The sequence below is a fragment of the Ochotona curzoniae genome, unplaced genomic scaffold (genome assembly GCF_017591425.1).
Source record: "Ochotona curzoniae isolate NIBS_2020 unplaced genomic scaffold, NIBS_Ocur_1.0 contig_2855, whole genome shotgun sequence".
Lineage (NCBI taxonomy): Eukaryota > Metazoa > Chordata > Mammalia > Lagomorpha > Ochotonidae > Ochotona > Ochotona curzoniae.
Genome location: NW_024465615.1, coordinates 541,345 through 552,398, shown reverse-complemented (window position 1 = coordinate 552,398; position 11,054 = coordinate 541,345). Strand labels below are relative to the sequence as shown.

Below are 11,054 nucleotides of genomic sequence, written 5' to 3'. Positions count from 1 at the left end.
GTTCGTTTGGATGGGATTCCTGCACTAGGCGCAAGTGGCCAAACCACAGTGGAGTCACTGAATCCATTGTTCTGGATTTCCAGCATTGGAAACTTAACTTTCACCAGGAAGAAGTTTTGAAACAACCAGTCCACTTTTTGTACTGATTCTGCGTTTCCCATGCTTCCCTGAGTGTGAAAAACCTATCTCTCAGAACAAGCATTGGGGCTCACAAGCTCCAGGTCGGCTACTCTGCTTCCTCTATCTGAACGCCTGTGTTGAGCTCCATCTCTCTCCCCCTTGCAGCTTCCTGTTAATAACACCCTAAGCGGCAAAGGGGATGGCTTAGTTGGGTCCTTCTCAGCATCTGGCGGAGACGTGCATAGGGGTTGGGGAAGGAACCAGCAAATGGGAAACATTGTATTATTTCTTTGCCTCAGCTTAGTGTGGCAGTTCATCCTTTTTTATGGAAATGAGGTGTTGGCTGATTCCGGAATCACAACTCAATTGGGATCTTTATGCATTTTTAAATGATTTTTATTTGAAAGGTATATTTAGAGAGACACAAGGTGTCTCCGGTTTCACTCCTAAATGGACTGCGAAGGTTAAGGCTAGGTCAGGTTAAAGCCAGAGACTAGGAGACCAACATGGATTACAGGGGCTCAAGCTAGTCTGTTGCTGTCCAAGGTAGGATTGGAAATGGAACAGCCAGGACTCGAACCAGCACTTATGGTATTCCAGCATTCTAGGTGGCAGCTTAACATGTGCAACAATATGAACCTAACTCCTCACGGAGAGCTTGAAATTTCTTATGATTTTTTAAAAATTCTTATAATTTTATCTGATAACACAAATAAATTACTAATTGTAACCAGTGGTCTTCAGAACCTGAGTGCTTAGATATTGAGGAAAATGGTCAACTTTCAATAAGTGTCAGGAAAAAAGTAATTTGCTTTTTTTTTTAAGATTTATTTATTTTTATTGGAAAAGAAGATATACAGAGAGGATGAGAGACAGAAAGAAAGATCTTCCATCTGATGGTTTATTCCCCAAGTGACCGCAACGGCCAGTGCTGAGCCAATCCGAAGTCAGGAGCCAGGAGCTCTTCTGGATCTCCCAAGCCAGTGCAGAGTCCCAAGACTTTGGGCCGTCCTCGACTACTTTCCCAGGCCACAAACAGGGAGCTGGATGGGAAGTGGAGCTGCCAGGGTGTTGTGGGCTGAGGAGTTGATTAGCATTTGTTAAGCTTGGCTCCTGCAGGAAATGGGCTTGGAGGCTAGTGGCACCTTGTCTGTCAGACTCATTAGCATCCAATTGTTCTGCTAGAGGCTTGGGGGAAAGGTATATATGGCTGAATAAAGGGAGGCTGAGAGAGACCTCTTCCACCACTACTGGTCTCCTGTCGGTGTCTGATTCCCTGACTCTCGCCGTGTCCGTGCTACCGGCCAGCCGGCCTGAACACCAGGGATTAGGACCGGTGCCCAGATGGGATCCCGGGCATGTGCAAGGCAAGGACTTTAAGCACTACACTATTGTGCCAGGCCCAAAATAACGCATTTTTAACTTTATTTTTTAATGTTGTTTACATAGTTGAGAAGGATATATGCCCATGTGGACCACTGATTAAGGTGGGGAAGATCAAGGTATAGAGGAAGGACAGTGGAATAAATGTTCCCAATTTTTTCATTTTCTCCGTATCTGCAAGGTTGGGCTGGGGAATGTAAGGGACTGTTCCTTGCTGCCAAATTGCATCAGCACACAGGGATGGGGGATGATCATTTGATGTCATCTTAATGACCCCAATGTGAGGAAGAATGTTCTGAAGGCTGACCAGGTCCATCTTAGTGCATCCACAGACCCAGATACTTGCTGCAAAGCTTGGCTGGGAGAGCTGTCCAACCCGCTCTGCTTTATCCTCTGATGAGGTTGGAAGGTTTATTTCCCAACAACCACAGCTGGAGTGGGCCGAAGCTAGCAGCTCAGCACTCAATCCAAGTCATCTGCCTGGGCTCCAGGGACTCACATCCCAGCCCCTCCATTTCCAAGCCAGGGTCTCAGTAGTGCACACTCTTTGAGACACAGCAGAGCTCAGATACTTGGACTCTTGCTGCCCACATGGGAGACACAGATTGAATTCTGGGTGCTGGATTTGCTGTGGGTCCAACCAGCAACCACAGCTGCTGCAGGAATTTGGGGAGTGAACTAGCAGATGGAAGATGTCTCCATATGCTTCTCTCTGTATCTTTGCCTTCCTGAGTATCAAATGGCTACGTTAAAATGAAATGATGAGTGGTAAGATTAGGGTGAGGATTCATCCATAAATTAGCAGGATGGAATAAGGAAAACAAGGAAGGTGGAACACAAATAAGTCACTGTTTATGATTACACAGCAAGCATCCATTCCCACTCCACACTTCCTCATTCACCTCTACATTAAAGACCCAGAAGAAGGCTTTCAGGTGCCATTATTGCTGACCATGTGACACGGTCCTTGCCAATGAGATGTAAGCAGGAATGTTCTGGGGGTGGGACTTATGGCTAAGCTTAATAGAAGAGAGTGACATAAAGGATGCTTCACTATGTCTTGCCGTGGACATGGATGTACCTTTAGGAGTTGTGACAGCCACCTCTTGATCCTGAGACAGGTGCTAGTCACCAGCCTAAAACACCAACAGACTCAAGATAACCAAGTAGAAAAGCAGGAGCATTGCTGATAGTTGGGAATTGAACCAATTTTAGCAACCACTTACTTCCAGATTTTCTTTTAAAAAAATATTCCTCCATCTGTATTTCTTGTTGAGTGAATGTCAAACAAAATCTCATTTATTTACATTACCCTTATTTTTTCAGAGACCTACCTACTTATTTAAAAGGCAAAACACTGAACACAGACACACATCCTCCTATCACTGGTTCGCTTCCCAGATGCTTGTAACAGTGAGGGCTACCCTGTAGGAGGACAATTGGGTGGATATCATTTGTATCAGAACAATTGAGTGGTTATACAAAACAAAGAGAGATATTTTCAGACAATGGTGTGGAAACAGTTGATGAATTCTGTAGACAGGCTTATGGAAACAATGTAAGCTCCTCAATACCTCCTGCCTTATACCCATGTGACCCTCAGTCTACAGAAGCCTGATGCCACTAATAAACTTTAGCTATTGGCCATCAGTCAGTAGTCCACGTCTGTTACTATCAGGTCTGTTCACCAAGTCCATTGCTGCAGGACAGCAAATACCACCCCAGGAACCAGGAGCTGGGAACTCACTCCAGGTCTCCCACATGCATAGCAGGGTTCCAAGCGCCAGGCATCAACATGTGCATACCAGAGTGCTCCTTAGGCAGTGAACTCGTGTGAGAATCCATGCAGTTGGGACAGATGGTACCAGGGTGTGATGAGCACCGCTTCTTGGTTAGCAAGGCTACGAGGAGTTTCTGGCTGCTTGGCAAGACCTGGCTGGAAGTCTCTCTAGTCACCTCATGGCTGCCTCACTGGACACTCCATCACCTCTCTGATATCTCATGGAATTCTCCTGAGGGTGTTGTTGTTTTTCTGCAAATATGAAATGATTTCTGTAGTTGGTGTAACACCTGAAAATGATTTTATCAATCATGCTATGGTAAAAGGGTCTTCAGCAACTTAAGACAATGAGACACAGCTAAAAGCATGCAACAGTACAACTGAGCCCATAAACGTCTCATAATGTGCCCACTTTTGTCCTGAAACTTACCTTAAAATATGTAATGTTCCCTTTATGAAATGGCTTGGCAATATCTTGGAAACAGATGTAATCATGGAGGTACAAAGAGTTTACTTACCGCACAGCCTCAAACTGCTGCATTGCATGAAATGATGCATTTTGACTTTCCACCATATAAAGCAGAAAGTATATGGGGCATCTTCTAAAGGGAAACAAATGCTGTCAGCCCCTAGAGGGAAATGGTTTGAAAAATCTACCTTATATTGGCACTTATATTTAGGAAAAGAAAATAATTTAAAAAGATAAAAAGACATTTTTCGCGAAGGCTCTCTGCCTATAGAAAGGCTGAGTAACCCTGATTCCTTTCACTGCCCTTTAACAAAGGAACAGAAAAAATTGAATCAGTACTAGGTGAAAGTGATGGTAGTATATGATTAATTGTAAGATTTAATAGGTGATGGGTGCCAGGCCGGGATCATCTTCATCCTCAGAGCCCTGATTCCAGCCACCGTGTACACGCGGTAAGCTGTCCCTGGGCCTGCCCGGAGCTCCGGAAGCTGCTCCCTTCATGGTGAATACTCTGAGAGGGAAAGTCTGGAGAACAGGGTGGGCCCAAGCCCCACCCACCGCCAACATTGCGCAGTGGATGGGATTGGAGAGGGGGCGACTTTGGGATCTGGGGCTTAAAACTTCCACCAGCCCTTGTTGGCTGCTGGTGGTTGCCAAGCTGGGATCCTCTTCATGCTCAGAGCCCCTATTCCAGCCACCGGGTACATGCAGTGAGCTGTCCTCGGACAGCCAGTGCGCCTTTCCATGCCAGGCTCCACCTGCTGGCCGCCAGGCTGCGAGCTCTGGGGTTTTGGGGCTTTGAATTGCTGCTTAGGGAGCTCCATGTAGAGCCCACTGTGCTTCTGGTTTTGTTTTGTTTTGTTTTGTTTTGTTTTGTTTTGTTTTGTTTTGTTTTGTTTTTCAAATCAATCCTGAAGACTCCCAACGACAGAATAACTTTTCCTTTGAAGGTAAGCAAGGGTACTGAGACCTGGCAGGTTGGAGGAGAGGGACCAGATGATTTTTATGGATAAGACTGATATACCAGCCTCCTTTGAGTCATGTGTAGAACTTGTTATACTGAACAATGCTGACTACCGAACTCCAGTCCATGCAAATGCTAAGGCTCGGGGCTTGTCTAGCAGGACCATATCCTATTACCTGACATAATGATGGATCAGGAGATGGGTCACATCAGGCAGGGACATGACATTAACTAGCACATGAGAGAACCATTTCTGGAGGTAGATTTTGTGGGGGATGTGTGGGCCAAATCCTGTGGAAATACTAGTCCCACTGGTTAGCTCAAGAGTTGGGGTGGTGATGGACTAAGCTAGATGTGACCAAGGAGTCTGCCATCATTTATGGGCAAAGAAACCAATAACAGTCTGGACTGGTTAAGGCAGCAGCACCCGAATGTACATCCTGAATAGGGTGTGAGGTGGGCCGGGCTGCAACGTTCACCAGTTCATACAAGGCAAATAGGAAGGCCAGACTGCGCCAGGCCCTGGCCTAACATCCACTGGAATGTATGAGAACTGGGTCTGGGAGTGGGTCAAGTGGAGGAACTTGGGAAACTCCCCTGGTGAGTCATAGCTCCCACTGGTGAACATGTGGTCCAGACCTGGGGGTCTGACAAGCTGGGCAAAGCAGCTCCAATGGCTGGCTAATGTGTAGATTGGTAATAGAACAGAGTGGACCGGTTAGAACTGAGCAAACCTTAGCTCACAGGCAAAATTAGAAATCAGGATGGCGTGCAGGTCATGCCTAGCTAGGCTCTTGCACCTGCTGGTCTGCATGAGCCAGGGATGCTAAGCCACAGCATCTAAGGTAGGGGCTGGGACAGGTGAGGGGCTGTGCCAAGCTGAGTCAGAGCAACCACTGACATGTGTGCAATCTATGGCTGGGAACAGGCCCGGTGGGGAGCTAAGGGGACATCCTAGCTGAGTTGAAATTCCCACCGAGGAATGCGGGGCTAGAATGGGGGCTGTGTTCTGATCAGGATATTGCTGAAGTCTCCCTTGGCTCAAGCGTGGGCTGGAACTGGGTGTACCAAGCCAGGCTATTCCAATACCATCTGGTGCACTGGAGGACCAGGGTAGATGTGGGACAGATCAAGCTAAGTCTTAGCCCTTACTGAGCCATGTGTGAGCTGTGTGTGGGTATGGACGAGCCTTGGCTGGGCTGAAACATCCAACAGTAAGAACCAGCTTGGGTCGAAGGCCAGTCAGGAAAAGCCACTGTTCCTGTTATGACAGAAGGTGGACTGAGTAGGGCTGGCTCATGGACCCCCTGGTATGCGTGAAATCTAGCATTAGAGAGGCAGGGGCAATGTGGAGGGCTCCCCTGCTGGACAGCCACTCCCACTGGAGAGTGTGAGCTGAGATGGGGGGCAGACCAGGCCAGGCAGGGCTACAACACCTGTGGACCTCATGTGAACTAGATCAGGGAAAAGCCAGCTTGGATTGGCAAAAATTAGAATGGGTAAGGGTTGGTTGGGCTTTACTGCTGCATCAGCTGGCAGAAGCTGGCACTAAGGGGCTGATTCTGTCAAGTTAAATTCCAGAACCACCTGGAAGGTGCATAATCCAGGAGTGGGAGTTTCCTAGAAAGGAAATAGTGGGCTCCTCCCTTTTGGGTTACTGCTCCCACTGGAGGGCACAAAAACCAGAACAGGGGCAGGGGTGGCTAGACAGAAAGGCAACCAACAGCATGTGTTTAGGCTGGATAGTGGAGCTGGTTAGGTTGAACTAGGCTTCAATGCTCATAGACATGTATGAGAGCTGAATCTGATATGGGACAGACTGGACTAGTCTGCTGCACATACTGGCAAGCATGGGAACTAGGGTAGGGGGCAGGCCTTGTGGGGGTTATTGTTGGTCGCTCTGACTGGGCTGCAGCTCCCAGTGGTTTATATGAGGGCAAGTGTGTGCTGGGCAGAATCAGGCTGGACTGCAACACCCATTGGATCCAGTGGAAGACAGGGCTGGAAACAGAACTGACCCAGCAATTGCAACCACCAGCTGATTGGGGCGATGGACTGTACTGGGCCCTGTCCTTGCAAGTACAAACAAGAATCTGGTCTGGGAACACCTCAGACAAAGTTTCTTTTGGGATCTTCCCAATTGAACTGCCGGACTTAGACCCATGGTCTGTCATGGAGACCAAGTTTTAGAGCCAAGCCTCCTCAGATGCTCAGATGGAGCAGTGGCGAGCATAACCAGCTGCACGTGGAGGATATGGCAGTCTATTGGAACCTGCAGAGGACACCTGGTACCACAACAGAGGACAGAACAAATCAATCAACTACCCCAGCCATATGGCAGTGAAAAACTGGGCAAACGGAGACTCTAAGGTGGAATATGTCAATCAGTGGATTCTGCAGCAACTTCATCATGCTTGGAGTGGTGAGATTGGCAGCAATTCAGAACTGTTGAACTATCAAAAGATAGTTCTTGAGCAAGATTCTCGGAGCATGCCCCACATCAGGGACCTGGGATGGGTGGGAGACTGGGTGGGGCTTCTCCCTTTATCTCCCCCTTTACCCCAGATACAGGAAAAAAAAATGTGGAAATAATAGTCTCACCCACTTTCCTGTAGCCCTTGAACCTTTTTGCTCTAATTAACTATGTAAAGATTGTCAAAAATAAAGGAAAAAAAATTGGAAAAAAGTATAATAACCAGGGAAAAAAAGATTTAATAAAATAATCTATGATTCTTTATAAATTCCTTTCATTTGTAAGTTTTATTTTTAATTCTGTATTCTTGATATTTTAAATACTATTCGTTTAGCTTTAGTGAAAATCAATTTTGGGTATAAGTAAACCTACCTGTCACTGTGTAAGCGCATGTGCTGCCAACTGTGGAGTTCCTGGCTTCAACTGGGTGACTGCAGGTTTGAATGAGTAATGGCTTGCTGAAAATGTTTTCTTTGAAGTAAAATGGTAATAATGTTTTTTTTTAGGATTGTTTTTGTATTCTTTTAGCCATGAAGTAAAAATAAAACAATTATGCTATGCAAAAGCTTGTAATGATTTCTGTATAAATAAGAAGGCAGCTTTTCTGAGTTGTCTGTTATGAGCTCATCATAATGGTTTACATCTCTTCTTGCTGATCCTTGCATCGTTTGCAAGCTCTGCAGTCAGCGGAGCTGATCTCCGGCAAACTGGAATTCAAACAGAGTTGGAGCTTGCAGCAAGCATCGATATGGGACTCTAGGTAGGGAATTTTGAAGTTATCATTTGTATGTCCATAACTCAAGTGCAGATAAAAGAGCCCCAAATAAAGGAATTGTGGACTGATACCAATAGGTATTAAGCATCAATTTTTTTAAAGATTTATTCATTTTTATTGCAAAGTCAGATTACAGAGAGGAGGAGAGATAGAGGGCAGGTCTCCCACGCAGGTACAGAGTCCCAAGGCTTTGGGCTGTCCTCGACTGCTTCCCCAGGCCACAAGCAGGAACCTGGATGGGAAGTGAGGCTGCCAGGATAGAACCGGTGCCCATATGGGATCCCAGGCGTGCTTAAGGCAAGGGCTTTAGCCGCTAGGTCAGTACACCGGCCCAAGCATCAGTTCTTTCAAAAGAGGCTATGTGGAAGAAAACCATTTTTTTCCTCCAAAGATTTATGTCTATTTGTAGGACAGTTTGGGGCCCGGTGTTATAGCCTCCCCTCTCCTGAACATCGTGTTCTCCATCTAGCTCCACGTTAGCCAGGATCACCCACGACTTCCCAGCATCGCTGCATCAGGGTCACCTGGAAGGCTTACTCATTGACTGCTAGGAAAAAAACAAAACCCTATCAGCAAGGCTGTTGGGATCACTCCCAGATTTCCTTAATTCACCTCATCTGAAGTGCGGCTTGGCCAGTCACAGTTAAAAAATAGATTTACTTATTTGAAAGCAGGGTAGAGGGACAGAGGGAAGATCTATCTGCTGGTTCTCTGTCTTGATGGCTACACCAGTCCACTGGGCCAGGCCAAGGCCAAGAGCTTCAGTACAGGGTCCCCCATGTGAGTGCAGGGGCTAAAGTACTTGAGCCAGGCGCATTAGCAGGGTGCTGGATTGGAAGTGGATGCGTGCTGGTGCCCGTTTGGGAAGCAGCCTTACCCACAATGGTGGTCTCTAGCTCACATGTCTATGAAGCACATTTGCTAGGGCTACTTTTACAAGGAACCACAAACTGGACAGCTTAACAGACACCTGTCTTCCAGTTGTAGCGCCCTCAGCTTTCCGAACCACAGGCACAAAACGGCCCATTTCCAAATAAAGGTGCATTCTGAGGTACTTCCTGTCCAGGCATGGGAGACAGTTCACTACCCGGGGATGGGAACACGGCTGATTTGACAACACTGAGCACACCATTCTGTGAGGCTTTCCAGGGTTTCTTCACCCTCCCCACTCTCCATGTCACGGGGTGCCGCCATTGACCGCACGCACTGCTTGTCAGGTTAACTGACAGCGCGCAGGGCGCAGAAGCGGAGTTCTCGCACCCCGCCCTCCCTACTTCGTCTCTTACCATGCAAGTTAAGTGAGGGTACGAAAAGTGCACCCTGCCCCTCCTGCCTGCTGCACCATTCACTACTGACAGAGAAGAAATTACTCTGGAGGCCCAGCACAGCTGGCCCTTCCTGCCTCCTGTTGGGCTAGGTAAGGTTAGTTAACTATCCGTTCCTGCCTGAAACCTTGTTTCTACTGCATGGCTCTCAATCTGATTGGAGATGAGAGCTTAAAACCCCATGACTTTGGTGGCCCGGCCAGGGGCTTCTGGAATGTAATGGGATAACAGACTCCTTCTAACATCCTACACTTGGGTCCAATGAGATCTCCCTTGCACGCCACAACATTTTGGAGGCTCCATTTCCCTCAAGTTCCTAACGGGGCACGGAAGCCCATGAAGCTTCGCCCTCATCCTTAGGACTCTCATGGTGCTGCTGCGTGACACGCCCTCACCTCTGGGTTCTTCTGGATGTTTCTATGGCAGAGAACATTCTCAGGCCAATGCTCCGCACAACTTTCCGCAGGGCCGGCGCTCATTCAGGCTGTGTGGACGGAACGCACGGGGACACTCATTTCCAGGCCTTTTCTCTCTTATTTTCATTTTCCTCGAAAGCCAGGGAGACTGGGTGTCCAGCCCAGGTGGGGTTCAGGTGACACCAACAGCCAGGAGCTGGGTCCACATCCCCCGCGGGCGCAACAAGGACCTGGCACCTGCGGTATCATCGCTGCGACAGCGTCCCGTCCTCTTCTTCCGTTTTTAAATGAAAAATTTTCCATTTTTAAAATTATATTTTTGACAATCTTTACATAGTTAATTAGAGCAAAAAGGTTCAAGGGCTACAGGAAAGTGGGTGAGACTATTATTTCCATATTGTTTCCTTCATGTATCTGAGGTAAAGGGGGTTATTAAGGGAGAAGCCCCACCCAGTCTCCCACCGACGTTTACATTAATTTTATTTTAAAAACATGAGATACTGATCACAAAGCTGTTTCTAGCACAACCGGCCCAAGCCTGGTTTCTGCTTTTCCCCCTGGTGGTGACCCGACCAAACGCCACCGGAAAGCAGATGAGCCATAGAAGGTATTTCCGGGCCTCGGAAGCGGTCGCGCAACCTAATTTACATACCCACAATACATTGCGCACAGACCGTTTTTTACGTTAACATGGACAGAGTATTCCTTTCTTTCTGCTTTTTCTGTTACTAACAAAAGTGATATTTCTTTGTTAGAATTGCCTGAGAGGGATACACTCACCAATTCTGCTACTTAAGTAGTTACCACTGCCGTGCTAGGTGTTGTAGATACTCAAGTTCTGTGTAGGTAGGGAAATTGGCATACTCTGGTTTCTCTTCAGATCGTATAAATCTTTCGCCTTTTACTAAAGATTTCCGTGGAGAGGAACAATTCTGAGTCTTTAACCAATTTTTTGAGGCCTTACCTTCTGGTGAGGCTAGTAATGCTGTACCGTAAAAAAAGACTATAGGGAAGTTCCATAGGGTAGAATAAACCTTGTGTTTAGCATTAAGTATGCAGTTTCCTGTGTTGTTCAGCAGGACAACTGATTTGTTGGACTCAAAAGGTTTTTTTGCATCCAGTTTTCCCATGAGCTTCCAGTAGTGTCCTTTTACAGTAATTGGTGTTGTGCTTATTCTTTTAGGTGCTGTTGTTATGGATTTCTTGTGTCTGCTTGATGTAAGTAACTGTGCATTTCATGGAATGACATGAATGTGTTCCCACCATTCTGACTTCTTGCCCCTGTTATGTTAGCTTGGGACCCCCCCTTCCCTGTTCCCGTCCATTACAGGTCATGAATCATGCCAGCG

The 11,054-nt window shown here is 47.0% G+C and overlaps 1 non-coding gene across 1 annotated transcript; it reads left to right on the top strand.

Moving 5' to 3' along the window:
* Positions 1-10,565: 10,565 nt before the first annotated feature.
* On the top strand, positions 10,566-10,683 carry LOC121154800. Its single transcript, XR_005883605.1, has one exon. It is a non-coding gene; the product is annotated as a U5 spliceosomal RNA (small nuclear RNA).
* The last annotated feature ends 371 nt before the right edge of the window (positions 10,684-11,054 follow it).